This window comes from Pteropus vampyrus, unplaced genomic scaffold (assembly GCF_000151845.1).
Source record: "Pteropus vampyrus isolate Shadow unplaced genomic scaffold, Pvam_2.0 Scaffold262, whole genome shotgun sequence".
Classification (NCBI taxonomy): Eukaryota; Metazoa; Chordata; class Mammalia; order Chiroptera; family Pteropodidae; genus Pteropus; species Pteropus vampyrus.
Genome location: NW_011889043.1, coordinates 621,238 through 637,206, shown reverse-complemented (window position 1 = coordinate 637,206; position 15,969 = coordinate 621,238). Strand labels below are relative to the sequence as shown.

At 38.7% G+C, this 15,969-nt stretch overlaps 1 pseudogene; it reads left to right on the top strand.

Moving 5' to 3' along the window:
* Positions 1-902: 902 nt before the first annotated feature.
* LOC111729484 lies at positions 903-1,021 on the top strand (annotated as a pseudogene).
* The last annotated feature ends 14,948 nt before the right edge of the window (positions 1,022-15,969 follow it).

Here is a 15,969-nt window from a genome sequence, read left to right as displayed (position 1 = left end):
CGGCTAATTTCAGATCAGGCACTGGACAAGCTGTAAGTGGTAAGACACTTGTTTTCCTGAAATAGCTATGACATAGCTGAAAGAAAATCTTAGTGTGTGTGTGTGTGTGTGTGTATGTGTGTGTGTGTGCGTATGTGTGTGTGTGTGCGCGCGCGCATGTGCACGCTTCAAATCATAGTTTCTCTCCTCCTGCACTCATCACCACATCCCTCACAGCCACTCTAAATGACCAAGATATAATCACAAATTTACATATGAATCCAATGTTAAAATCTTATACAAAAAGCACTCTTTGGCTACCACTGACAGAGAAAATCACTGAAGCGTCAATTCAAGTGATGGTATACAGCAAGTACAGAAATATTAGACTTGAACTGTAGATCTCTCTCATTCTATAGCCTTGGCAGTTAAGATCTTCTTCCCCATAGCCCTCTTATTCCCATTTTTTTTTTAATTTTCTTTTACTTCAAAATCTAGATAGAAATCCCAAAGCTAGGTAAGTTCTTACATGCGTTTCTTCAAAGGTTCTCAGGGGTACTCATTGTCCACTTACATTGTTCAATTCCACAGCTACAGCACAGAGTGAAGTGCCATGGAACTCAGCAAGAAGCATATCAACTTGGTTCTATATCTCCCTAGCCTAGAATGCTGAGAGTTAGAATTGTCTGATAATGATACCCAATACAGTAGACACTAGTCACATGTGGTTTTTGATCACTTAAATTGTGGCCACTATGACTGAGGAACTGAACTTTTAATTTTATTTAACTTAAATAGCCACATGTAGCTAGTGGTTACTGTATTGGACTACATAGCTACAAGTGAAAGACTTTCTTTTGTTGTGTTTTCACTTAAGACAATTGTTATACACAAAAGTTTTCTTTAAAATAATTATCTCTTAAGTCTATGGCCATGCCACCCTGAACAAGCCCGATCCTGTCTGATCTCGGAAGCTAAGCAGGGTCGGGCCTGGTTAGTGCTTGAATGGGAGACCACCTAGGAAGACCAGGTGCTGTAGGTGTAAAAATAAAAAAAATAAGGGATTGTAAGCTGGCAAGTTCCTTGCAATCTGTGAGGTCAACCAAGGATTGCCTCATCTAAAAAAAATAAAATAAAAATAATTCTCTCTTATCTACGCACATACACACATACTCTCATAAATCAAATCTTAATAGTGCTTAACTGGGTGAAGGGGCTGTGGAGTCAGACATTCAAACATATTTTGAATGAATAAATATGTTTTTATATTTAACAATTTTTATAATAAATATTTATAATCAGAAAAAGCTATAAACTAATACTTTAATCATTAAAACTATAGATATGAAGACATGCCCCCAAATGGAAAATACACAGAAGCAAAATACAAACTATCTATTTTTTGGTCACAAATATTTAAAAATTAAATAGGCATATGTATAAGGATTAGAAGGGACCAAAAACCAATAAAAATAACTAGATAAATGAAAGGATTATAAGTAGATTTCATTTGCATTGAGTTGCATTAATGTTTGTATATAAATAAAGCATTAGAAAAATAAAATAAGGTTGAAGAGCAATAAGATCTATATGACTGAGCATAGGAATAATCTCATAAAACCTGAATGTTGGAAGATGACTAATCTATATTGGCAGCACCTAGAGGGCTGAAAATAAAGAGACTGAAAAAAACTCAAGTTATATGCTGTGGGAAGAAGGCGTAACTAGAATTGAGAAATCCATAACTAAGAGAAAGAGGGGAAACTAAAAGCTTGTAAATGAGAATAAGAGAGCTAATGGGGGTCAATGTTAATATTCAACTAGTAAGAGACTTAAAATAGTTTCGAGGCTGTTGGCTGAGAGGCTAGAAATGCTCAAAACTGCCTTCTATGTGTGATGCATTCCTGAAATTAGCATCAATTACACTTAATTCACCTGAACAGTTTTAGTGACTGAAACAGTGATTCTCAAACTTCAAAACCTCTAGAGACTGAGAAATATTGATTTTTTAAAATAACTGCTTTAAATGTCTGGGATCGGAAAAGGAGTAAAGAGCCCCCTGATGCTCTTTAAGAATAAAATTTCTCCTATTTAATAAAGGTAAGTTTTTTGATAACTCGGAAAACCCTAGCACTTTTGACTATAGCTCCTTATCTTTTCATAGATTTTAGGAAAGGAAGGGGAATAGAAAAGCTGTCTTTAAACATGTGAAGACCTGTGTCAAGCAATAAAGGATGCACACTTGTTTTGTGGGACATTAAGGATAAGCCAGAGGGGGGATGGTTTCAGTTTGATATAAGAATATTTTAGAAGAAATTGAATCCAAGGTGAAGAGCTTCCTGTCTCTTGGAGATGTCTAAGCTGATACTAAATGACCATTTGGTCTATAATTTCTGTGAACAATTTAACCAGCAATAAGATTAGGTGACCAGTGACCTTCCTTCCTACCTTGATATATCCTACCTAACATGTAGTAGAATTTACCACTGTTACAAAAGAAAATTCCAAGTTCATTGGAAAATATTTCATTTTACATATAATTGATTCAGTGCTCCAGGATAATTAGATAAGCAGCTCACATCGATATGACTTTTACTTTTACACTGCAAATATCTGACCCCTCTCTCACTTCTCCAGTACCTAAAATCAAAGTTCTATTTTCTCATTACCACCTCGGTATCATTTATTCAACAAATATTTTTTGCCATCTAATAAGTGTTAGGTACCATGCATTCAGTCCAGGAAATAGCTAAACTAATCCTCAATACACACAAGTGAAGAGACAAAAGTCCCAGATCTGGTTCTCCCCAAATTCGGGTTTCAATGACTCGACCTATCCCTGTTCTCCAGGTCAGACTTTCTTGTACTACAGTATTACACCCAATGAAGCCTCCATTCTTCCTCTTCCCCTCCCCCAATTATCTGAAAGATGTATGGGCAACATGTCCGGCTGTTGCTTCCCTCCAGCCCTGACCCCAACTCCAGGTGTCCCTGAGGCAGCAGAAATTGAGGCCAGAAGGATGAGGACTGCCTATCTAGAGGGAACAACAGGATTAGAGGAATAACAAGAAAACTCAGCAGTATATTACACAGTGAAAATGGGCTCAGGATTTCAAAGCAGAGGAATAAAAATAGGTAAAAAAAAAAAAAAAAAAAGAGATTTTTTTCCTGAAATTAGATGTGTGGGTTTTTTTTTTTTTCCAAGGGGCTGGAGAAGGGGGAAAGGACCACATCAAAGCCAGGAGACAGTTAATGACCAAAGTGACTCTGGAGTCTAGGATTTCACCTAGGAGAAGCCAACAGTGCAGAAGTTGCCTCTGTGTATTTAGAAGCTGTTCGGCTATAAATCTCGAAGGGAAACAGTAAAATGTTACTCTAGAAAAGCTGATGTTTGAAGATGGGATACTAAGAGGAGGTGGGGTTTAGAACTGGTACTTTGGGTTTTTTCTTACTGATACCATTTGAAGAAGATAAAAAGTACCTGTGTTTCCACCTCCCAAATGAAGAGAATTTGTCTTTATTCCTTTTTCACAAACTTCTGAAGCATCCTTAAACAACTAAAGTAGATTTATCAGGGAGTGAGGGGCAGTCTCGGTTGTGGTACAATTTCCTTAAAATTCAGAATGCCCCTGTGCAAATGTTTTATCTCTAAAATCATTCTTACTTGCCTCTTAATGCTTTTTTTTTTACCAGATTAATACATTCTTTCTACACTAAAATTAAAGGATTTAAAATCAATACTAGCATCTATTTAGTCAAACTGTACATGATACCAGCTAATTTCCTATGTTGATTGGGGGGAAAGGGTTTGAAACAGAAGGTCCTGATTCTAAAAATGTCAGGGAAGGGAAGAAAGCTGAAAGCTTCCCAAAAATTTCACATACTTCACCAGTTTTCCCTGGCGAATTATTTGCCTTCATCTATACATAAAAAGAAGTTATGAGCAGAGATACTTCCTTGGTCTGTGTACATGAGCTCACCTGAACAGGCACTAGGCTGCCTGTTCTTTTCATTCTCCCATGTGGTCTTATACTTGGCATTACCTTGACAACAGAATAAATATGCTGACACTGCCCCACACTAGCTTCTAAGTAGTTTTCCAGTTGCCTTTCTAACTTTACACAGGGAACTAGTGCTATCTGAATCCCATCAATACAACCAAAATTTACTGAGTACTTTCTACAGGAGAATATATCTAGGTTGTCTATTTTCTTAATTTCTTCTTGTTAGTTAAATCCATGGGATAACCATATTTCATTACATGATATATAAACTCCACAGCACTAATGATTTTAGGGATGAGGATTCCTTTGCACAGCCATATTTGTCTATGGAAAGTTAAATTCTTACATATTCCAATCTTTCTTTCCTATTCTGGAAAAGAATTCCAATGCAGCCCCACACCGCTTCCCTGGGTTCTGTTACAAGGAGGCTCAGGATGTCGTCCCTCTTCAGTAGCAGCAACTCTTCAGCAGAGCACTGACCTTATGCGTTTAACTTTTCACTTCCTTAACACAATGCTGACTAACTCAGAATTACATCCCCACCCCCAGATGAAAGAACACCACCATTAAAAGAAACAGATTAGATAAAGACCAGCCCAGGCTTCTGATTTACAGATATTTTTAAATTGACTTGTCTCACACTAATCAGCCATAGTTATAACATTATTAAAAATGGTTAGCATTGGGAAAGAACTTCAAATATCATATGACAAAATAGAAGCTCATAGCTGCTAAGTGACTGAATCGAGATCATACAATCAGAAAACGCTGACCAAAGATTACGACTATGTTTTCCAAATCATACTGCATTTCTTCATGGTCCCCAACTATAGCAGAATAGGGACAGGAAAAGGAATGTTCATCTATAACAGAAAGAAAAAAAACCTAGCCCCCTGAAAAGCAGCAACCTCCTACCTAATCTGTACCCAAGGTAAACCCTATCAGAACTTTAAGGTCCTGCTTTGGAGTTCTTTTGCCTAAGAAAAAAATTCTCATAATAACTCTTCAAATCTGAAATGTCTCATGACATACAACCATTTCTCATAGAAGCCACTAGGTTTAAATGAAAATGAAGCTCTTATGTCTTCCAGTGGGGAAATCTAAGATAGCCGGTTTCCCGGCAAGCAGGTGCTCCTCCCTCTATTGTGGGAAACAATCCAGTCACTGGAGTTTCTAAGAGTGGCATATTAACTCTTCCAAGATACCAGGGCATAATTTACTAAATTACTTTTTTGAAGACACTACATGGTACCCCAGTTCTTTGGAAAAGGTAATTAGCCTCCCATGGGTGACTAGCTTACTCCAAGTGAGCACTGTGCTCGCCATAGGATAAGGATGGTCTCTTTTTGTGAGAATGAAAATATTATTTTGCTTGTTATCAGGAGTGATGTTTATTTTTCACCTTAATAATCATGTAAGCCCTTTAATATGTTTTAAAATTGGCAACTACTCCCTTAGATATAACACAAAAGCAGCAAGTGCAATAAGCTGGGAGCTTTAACACGCACACATCTGACCTAAATTCAACTTAATAAACATCTATTGAGCACCTACTATGTGCCAGAGTCTATGTTAGATATTGGAGGATTATGTTGCTACAATTTTTCCATTTGGGGAATGTCAGTAACACTATAATACCACTGTATCAGATTATGAATGGCTATTAATGTATGGCAATTAGTCCACCATGGCTTGTTCTAGCCATTAGAGACCTGAATCTGATCAATGGCTCCAAATTTAAGAGGATAGTGGAGAATTTAGTAATGATATCAATGCACATACCAGACATACTTTATTGATCTGAAAATAAGATCCAAAAGGAAAGGTCAAAAGAATTCTAAAGGAGAAGAAAATCCTACAGAGCGACACTGCTATCTCATAAGGCCCAGCTCTTTCAGGAAGCCTTGCCCAGGTATTCTATTCTCAATGACCTCTTGTTTCTTTGAATTCCCACTGTATTTATGATATGGATCAGAGTACTCAGTATATTATCAAGCCATTAAAAACTGCCTTGTATAGTTTTCTTTTTAAAATATATTTGCCTTGTCCTCCCAACTATATGGTAGGCTCCACCTCCATGCCTTGCCAACGAGCACAAAAAACTAGTTGTTGACTTATAAAAAACATGTTAAATAAGGGAACTAAGGGTATGTATGACAGAGAAAATAAGATTGTGGCAGAGATATTTTCTACTCAATGAATATCCATGTGCTCCCCTATATTTGCCAGCCCTCTTGCAATTAAGGGAAGGCATGTAACCAGTTCTTGCTTATTGGATCCTGAGCAGAAGTTTCTGGGCCAAAGCATTAAAGCCAATTCACAACCTTCCCACTCTCTTTTCCTTCCCCAAGGATGATGGAAAACCCATAATGAGGTGGTCAAGCCATAAAAATGAAAAGTTTGGATCACTGAGTTACCACGTGAAGGAGAACTGTCCTGGAGAATCACTTCACTCACTGTGAAATTTTTGTGAGCAAGAAAAAACCTTGATTGCGTTAAGCCAGAGGTTTATCCGATACCACAGCATAGCCTAGTGTTATAATGACTGATAGAAATATTAATGAAGACTAAAAAAGAAAAATCATTTCCGTATTAAGAGATGTGATGAAAAGCCCCTAATGAGGGAAGACTATAAAAGGAAGAATAGGAGGCAGACTAGGCTTAATAAAAGGAAGGACTTGCTGGCAACTGGGGCAATATTGGAAATTTCTTGTGTTCAGCCAGAATCTTCAAGCCTACTTGGCAAGAAATGGAAAAGGTGTAACTGTGGTCAGAGAATTTGAATTAGGTGATTTCAAAGATCCCTTCAAATGCTAAGATTTTATGACTCGGTGATTGACAGTGAGTTTCTAATATGTGAAGGATAGAAAAAGGAGACATAGCTTATCCTAAGTTGTGGCTATTTAATTAGACGGAAACAATATCAAAAGATCCCCCAATAAAATCTTGCAGAGACAGACTAGAAACATATCTGAAGCACTGTAAGATTCAAGGATCCTCTCCCTGTGGATAGAGTTAAACCATTCCATCTCCATGGACAATTCCAAACCCCACCAAGTACTTCCAGAGCTAGCTCCCAAGTTTACCGCCACCTCAGCCCAGAGTTAGTATCACAAGGAGAAAACTCCAATGATAAAGATTCCTCAAACAACAGAGAGCCTTCTCACTGGCACACTAGAACTCTCTTGAATTAACCTCTAGAGACAGGGTAAAGTTCAGGAGGTAAGGAGTGTTTCCAGACTTAAAACTATGTTTAATTTTAATGCAGCTATCGTGTCCCATCAAAAAGCATCTGTCTTATTTAAAGAGTATACTGTTAAGCTTCTAAGTATGGGAAGTTTTTTAGTTTTCTTCCTGAAATATTTTAATAAGAGAATGTCTACATGTCACATACACAATGGTATTGCTGAAAAATCTGAAGACCTGACTTAAGAAAATGATCTCCGCCACTAACTAGGTATGTGACCTTGGGCAAGTTACTTAGCCTCTGAGTTTTAATTTCTTCATCTATAAAATAGGGATTAAAATATTTACTTCATAAGGGTGCTACAATTTAAATGAATAATGTGCTCTGTAAACTGAAAAATGAGGTTTGAATGTAAGGTACTGGAGGGAAAGTAATAAACACCCTCTGAAAATGTTATTTCTGAAACCAGTGTCGGAGTACCTAATAGATTAAGCATTGTGATGATTAATAAAGCAAGGGCAGCAAAAAGACCAGTACAGCTTCACTGAGCTCATTCAGAAAAATGCAATTAGAAAATCTAGAGAGAACTTATTTTAATTTCGGTATACTTATGTTTTGTGTTTTACATTTTAGTGTTTTTAGGTTTAATTCCCTAAGAATTGCATATAATTTTTTCAGTGTTAAGGGTTTCTGGAGTTCTTAATCTGACTTTGTTTGAGTTTATCTAAAATAGATTTGATAAGGACTGTGAGCAAAAGCATGTAAAGTCCTGTGACATTTCAAAGAATAAGCTAACGAATGTGCGTTAATTATATATTTCCTGGCATTTGCAAATTTCTTCAATGCACAACTGAGAGGGATTGTGGCTGCATGAGCAACTGCAACAAGTGTATCTCAAATCCAATGTGGCTTTAAAGATGGAAACTTGGATATACGGGATATTTGATCATGTGGATAGAAGATGCAGTTTAACTGCACAAACTGGTTATTCCTGCTTAAAGACGAAGTATGACATTGTCAAAATCAAAAGAGGGCCCTCTTTGTTTAGCTCATGCTTGAAATTACTTAAAAGCATTTTCTAATAAGTCTTATAAAATCCACGCCTTGTTCTGATAGAACATGCATGAGGGAAAGCAAAAGGCACTGTTCTGTTTCTCCCTGTAATGACCACATGCTCAGTGGGCCCTGGTTCCTGTACCAAATGCTCTGCACTGGTGAGCGCTAGCAGAGGGCCAGGCAGGTGCCCCCCCTTCCATTGCTGCTTTCATTTTTTAAATGAATCATAATTTCTGCATTGTATATGAAGATGGGTTTACAGCTATTACCCATCATATTAATAATTTAGAAAATACATGCCCAATCACTTGTGTTCTTTCAATTCCCTATGAACACAGCTGCAACCCACATTAGAAGTGAGGGCGAATGGATATTTTTCAGATGAGATATTTGGGCTGAATTATTAGGGTATCCTGTACTACAAAATTACTAATAAACATTGCTTCTGGCTCAATTTAGCCTGAACTCAGTGAACCTATCCAATGGTGACAAATCAAAAACTCCAAAATGCCTGATGAATGAATCTAAGTAATCAAGAAACCCTGTAGGAAGTAGATGCCAGGATTAATGAGCCAGTAGTTTCACCATGCCATGCTGTTATTTCTTCACATAAATGCCCTCAGATGAGATTACCTTTATGTCATGAAAAGGAGAAAAGGAAGGTTACATTCTTTCAACTGACAGGTTAACTACGGCCATTACTGGAAGACACATCTTGGTGGGCTGTTTTTCCTTGATCCTAAAAATTCAAATGTAAAGACCAGGACACAAATTAAAAACATTTTCATTTTAAGGGGAATCAGTCACTGAGGGCTTCAAACATAAATTACACCAAAATCAGGATGTCTTCTGTATTCTCCATTCACAAATACCTTGATTTACTCAAACTGTTCTGCGTCTAGTTTGTATTCAATATCTAACATCATCTTTAGCAGGTTGAATTCCTACATCCTATTTATTCCGCCATCAACAAAAGGTAAACTAAGTACAACATCATTACTATGCCATCACTTGTGTGCCATGTATGATATTTAGCACCAATATTAAGAAAAAAATAAATATACAAGGATTAATATGTATACTCAAATAAATCAATCATATAGTTACATCATAATAGACTTTGACTTCTAGCTAGCACTGGTGACAGCATTCAATGCCAAATAGGCTACTCAGCATAAAGTACAATTCATTAGAGGCAGGACATCTACCATGTTGTAGTTATCTACCTTGCATTCTGGTATTATTCATCATTATTGTCTTTGTTCCCTTATTGAATGTAATTAGTTATTATTACAGTTTTGAGTCTGAATCACTGCTAATAAGGAGTAAAAAATAATATGAAGCATTATTCTGTTGTTAGGTTTTTTTCTCCCTCAAACTGCAGATATTTTTCAGGCCTCTGATTGAGATTCTCATATTCTGCTTTTCATAATTGCTAAACTGTCAACTGGATCCTCTCCCTGTGGATAGAGTTAAACCATTCCATCTCCATGGACAATTCCAAACCCCACCAAGTACTTCCAGAGCTAGCTCCCAAGTTTACCGCCACCTCACCCCAGAGTTAGTATCACAAGGAGAAAACTCCAATGATAAAGATTCCTCAAACAACAGAGAGCCTTCTCACTGGCACACTAGAACTCTCTTGAATTAACCTCTAGAGACAGGGTAAAGTTCAGGAGGTAAGGAGTGTTTCCAGACTTAAAACTATGTTTAATTTTAATGCAGCTATCGTGTCCCATCAAAAAGCATCTGTCTTATTTAAAGAGTATACTGTTAAGCTTCTAAGTATGGGAAGTTTTTTAGTTTTCTTCCTGAAATATTTTAATAAGAGAATGTCTACATGTCACATACACAATGGTATTGCTGAAAAATCTGAAGACCTGACTTAAGAAAATGATCTCCGCCACTAACTAGGTATGTGACCTTGGGCAAGTTACTTAGCCTCTGAGTTTTAATTTCTTCATCTATAAAATAGGGATTAAAATATTTACTTCATAAGGGTGCTACAATTTAAATGAATAATGTGCTCTGTAAACTGAAAAATGAGGTTTGAATGTAAGGTACTGGAGGGAAAGTAATAAACACCCTCTGAAAATGTTATTTCTGAAACCAGTGTCGGAGTACCTAATAGATTAAGCATTGTGATGATTAATAAAGCAAGGGCAGCAAAAAGACCAGTACAGCTTCACTGAGCTCATTCAGAAAAATGCAATTAGAAAATCTAGAGAGAACTTATTTTAATTTCGGTATACTTATGTTTTGTGTTTTACATTTTAGTGTTTTTAGGTTTAATTCCCTAAGAATTGCATATAATTTTTTCAGTGTTAAGGGTTTCTGGAGTTCTTAATCTGACTTTGTTTGAGTTTATCTAAAATAGATTTGATAAGGACTGTGAGCAAAAGCATGTAAAGTCCTGTGACATTTCAAAGAATAAGCTAACGAATGTGCGTTAATTATATATTTCCTGGCATTTGCAAATTTCTTCAATGCACAACTGAGAGGGATTGTGGCTGCATGAGCAACTGCAACAAGTGTATCTCAAATCCAATGTGGCTTTAAAGATGGAAACTTGGATATACGGGATATTTGATCATGTGGATAGAAGATGCAGTTTAACTGCACAAACTGGTTATTCCTGCTTAAAGACGAAGTATGACATTGTCAAAATCAAAAGAGGGCCCTCTTTGTTTAGCTCATGCTTGAAATTACTTAAAAGCATTTTCTAATAAGTCTTATAAAATCCACGCCTTGTTCTGATAGAACATGCATGAGGGAAAGCAAAAGGCACTGTTCTGTTTCTCCCTGTAATGACCACATGCTCAGTGGGCCCTGGTTCCTGTACCAAATGCTCTGCACTGGTGAGCGCTAGCAGAGGGCCAGGCAGGTGCCCCCCCTTCCATTGCTGCTTTCATTTTTTAAATGAATCATAATTTCTGCATTGTATATGAAGATGGGTTTACAGCTATTACCCATCATATTAATAATTTAGAAAATACATGCCCAATCACTTGTGTTCTTTCAATTCCCTATGAACACAGCTGCAACCCACATTAGAAGTGAGGGCGAATGGATATTTTTCAGATGAGATATTTGGGCTGAATTATTAGGGTATCCTGTACTACAAAATTACTAATAAACATTGCTTCTGGCTCAATTTAGCCTGAACTCAGTGAACCTATCCAATGGTGACAAATCAAAAACTCCAAAATGCCTGATGAATGAATCTAAGTAATCAAGAAACCCTGTAGGAAGTAGATGCCAGGATTAATGAGCCAGTAGTTTCACCATGCCATGCTGTTATTTCTTCACATAAATGCCCTCAGATGAGATTACCTTTATGTCATGAAAAGGAGAAAAGGAAGGTTACATTCTTTCAACTGACAGGTTAACTACGGCCATTACTGGAAGACACATCTTGGTGGGCTGTTTTTCCTTGATCCTAAAAATTCAAATGTAAAGACCAGGACACAAATTAAAAACATTTTCATTTTAAGGGGAATCAGTCACTGAGGGCTTCAAACATAAATTACACCAAAATCAGGATGTCTTCTGTATTCTCCATTCACAAATACCTTGATTTACTCAAACTGTTCTGCGTCTAGTTTGTATTCAATATCTAACATCATCTTTAGCAGGTTGAATTCCTACATCCTATTTATTCCGCCATCAACAAAAGGTAAACTAAGTACAACATCATTACTATGCCATCACTTGTGTGCCATGTATGATATTTAGCACCAATATTAAGAAAACAATAAATATACAAGGATTAATATGTATACTCAAATAAATCAATCATATAGTTACATCATAATTGACTTTGACTTCTAGCTAGCACTGGTGACAGCATTCAATGCCAAATAGGCTACTCAGCATAAAGTACAATTCATTAGAGGCAGGACATCTACCATGTTGTACTTATCTACCTTGCATTCTGGTATTATTCATCATTATTGTCTTTGTTCCCTTATTGAATGTAATTAGTTATTATTACAGTTTTGAGTCTGAATCACTGCTAATAAGGAGTAAAAAATAATATGAAGCATTATTCTGTTGTTAGGTTTTTTCTCCCTCAAACTGCAGATATTTTTCAGGCCTCTGATTGAGATTCTCATATTCTGCTTTTCATAATTGCTAAACTGTCAACTTTAACAATTTAGGCCAGTTTGCCTCCCCTTATGCAAATCGTACATATGACATTAAAATGTTTAGCATTCTTAATACAAAAAATCTATTGCCATAGAAACAAATATTATTCTGAAGTCAGGTCAGGTGAAAAATGTACATTTTCATTACAATATTGATAAATAATCACTATAGTATGAAATATAAGTATCTTTGAAAGCATATATCACTTCAGTTGATTTGTAATTTCTCATCAGTGTTCTAAGATGGCCCATTTTTTTTTCCAAATGAAAAATCCCATTTCCCTTGCCTTTGAGATATACAATTTTTAAAGATTCCATTTAGCATCCTTTATTGCATTCCTACATCATAAAGTTATGCTTTATTGCAGCATAAAAAAGCTGTAAAATTAGCATCCTTGTAAACAACCTTCCATGCACACTGGTGAAGCAATATGTGATTTGTACTGATCTCTTAAATGTGACTTGAGCTTACAGTATCCATGATTTCAAATAATAAAAAAAAAAGTACTAACCTAAGACAAGGAAGAATATGATAACAAGTAAAAACAAGTATTTTTCATCTACAGATATTTTAGAAATTTGATTATTATGCTGCTAAATTCTAGAGTGAGCTCTAAAATACAGAAATATTCTATTTTTACATGAAATCCCAAATGAAAATGGTTTTATCGTCTTACTTTAATATTTTAACATTACATCAATAATACCCTTTAGAAAATGCAGTGTTGAAATAGTCTGTGAACCCACCACCAAATTTTACTTTTAATTAAAATCCCTAAGGTAACACTAACATGTGACTTTTCTTTATCATAGAAAATCATGTTTTGTCTTTACCTTCGAGAAGATTCCATCGTGTTCTCTTAGTGGAGTAACAATTACAACCGTCCCTAAAATTCACATGCAGCCCACTAGTTCGAAACTGTACTGTGGGATGAGTGTTTTTAGGGTTTAGACTCTGTGGCAACCAAATCAGAAATCTTCCCATGGGAAAAGGTGCACTTTCAAAGCCTATAATGACCGTTAAATTTCAAACCACAAGATGGATTTTGGTTAGTCTTCCAAAGAAAGCCTGTAAATTGATTCACCTGCAAGTTTAAAAAACACCCACATACTAGATTTATTGGGGGGTGATCACTTTGTAAGGTATATAAACGTCTAATCACTATGTTGTACACCCGAAACTAATAAAATGTTGTATGTCAACTGTTATTGAAAAATAATTTAAAAAACAAAACAGAATAAAACAAACATCACAACCACAACCTTCCCTCTCAGACTACTGAAGAAACGGTAATTTTCACTACTAGTTAGTTTGGAGAAGTCCCTCAAGCGCGTGCCTAAATTTAAGGTTAGCTTGAACCAAGTATGGACGCTGAGAAAACCAGAGCAGCCCGGCGGAGAAAAGCCTGAGAGGCGGCCATGTGGTCCTGAGCTCGCTTCTTCCGACATGCCCTTTGCCCCCACCTGGGAGGTCTCGGGGATCTGAAGCCGAGCCTAGGCCTGGGGACACAGAGTCCGGGTCGTCTCTTTCGGACGTTCGCCCGAGACCTAGGCCCTAGGGACAGAAAGAACCCGGGCCTTTCACGTCCACTGCGTACCTGAGATCAGATGGCAGCTCTGGGCGACCCCTGCGGGCAGAGCTCCGGGTCCCCACGCTTCCTTCACGGTGATCTTTCCTCCTTGCCCACAGCCTCGCCGTCACACGCACACAGCCGCGCAAGGCTCGCCCTCCACTCCTTTGTCGGAGGGAAACCGTTCACCTGAGCAGCTTATCATCTCTCGGGCCCTGCAATTAGCGCCCGCAGCTGCGCTGCAGGCCCATCTCGGGCCGGAAGCCCCCGGCCGGCCCCCGGCCAGCGCCCAGCCTCGCAACGCCCCAAACTCGCTCCAGGAGCCTGCGGCCCGGCCTGCTCACTTCCAGTCTGAAGGAGTGGAAACTGGACCTCCCAGTCCCGAAGCTGTGCGGGAGCGCGCTGCCTTGCTGGCTGTGCAATCCGGAAACTGAACCCAAGCCTACTGAAGGGCGAACGAACCCTAAACGCTGGGAGCCTGCCAATTGAGCGCGAATTGAGAACCCTCAGGACGAGCCCTCTTCCCGTCCCCCCATCCAAAGTCACACCAAAACCCACCATTCTCCATATCACATACCGAAAATGATTTTATTTTATCCATTTACATTTAACTTGATATAAACTTGTCCGGAAAAGTCAATATGCTTTATATTAGCTCAAACATTTATTAAGAAAACCAAATTCCATAAATAAGCACAGACAATAAGTTAAAACATATCACAAATTGACCAGTATGTAACAAGAATGCTTTATCTACACAAAACATCCTATTTAACATGTTTGTTCATTCTTCGAAAGCGCTTCTGTTCTCTGGGTTTGGATTTGACCAGCACATGCAGAAAGAGCTGATTGTGTTTCTCTGTACAAAGTTGCAGGGTTGTGGATGTCCCAGTGCACCCATCGGCGACCTGCAGGGGCCAGGGCGGTGGCCGAGGGGCACGAGGGACGACATGACGACCACAAAACAACCAAGGGCACAGAGCAGCGAGAAGAAACTGAAAAGGAAGCAAACAAACCCCAGTCCTGAAGGATCCAGAAAAGAGATGTGGCTTTTGCTTTTACAAAAGGAAAAATTTTCTTACATGTTTATTTTATTCTTCCTTATAAAGACTTATCAAAATGGGTAAGATCGCCTCTTTGTCATATGACTGCTTTAGTCTACTCTAGCCACCCAATCCACGGGCATGTCCCCTCCTGAGAAGCCTTCCCTTCACTACCCACACACAGTTGTGCTTAAGAAAATAAACATAAGGTGAAACAAAAGCATTCTTTTGCAAGCCAAGAGGGTTGCCTGGAAGTGACTGGGTGAACCCGGCAAGGGTAGGGTGGTGGAAGAGGAAAGAAAGAGGAGTTCGGAGAAAGAATATAAGGATAAATCAAATTTTATCAGTGGGGCCCTCAGATGAGGCGGTTGGTAGCAGATGCTTGTCCTCCTTTAAGACAAAAATCCCTAACATTGTGCTGTCCCTTGAACACGTCCATGTGAGACCTAGGTGCACTGTGTATGTGTGTGTGCGTGTGCGCGTAGTGTTTGAGAGTGAGCGAGAGTGCGAGTGTGTGTGTTTCTGCCCACAAACCAGTCCATTGATGTCTGATTTCAGATCCTGAGTCGACTCCCTGGTAAGTAAAATGGCGGGAAAGATGTTTTTTGCAGGGCGCGGGAGGAAGGGCGTGAGGCTTGGGAAAGATGGGAGCGGGAAGGAGGCTGCGGGCGAGGGGGTCGTAGATGTCGTGTTGAAGGTGTGGGTGGGAATGACGCCAGTCAGAAGACCGGGAGGAGAGCGCAAGCACGACAAGTACGAGCCGGGAGGCCGGGGTAGCGGAAAGAGTGGGGTGAGGCTCTAGAGATGGGGTGGAGGGAGGAGTTGCGTGGCAAGGTTAGAAGGGCTCTGGGGAGTGGGGACGGCAGGGCAGCGGGGCGACGGGATCAGGCGGAGGGGAGGCCTCGCGGGCCGGGGCTTGGGGAGAGCCCGAGCGAGCGGAGGAGAGAGAAGAGGACAAAACAAGACTTGGCGGAGGCCGGG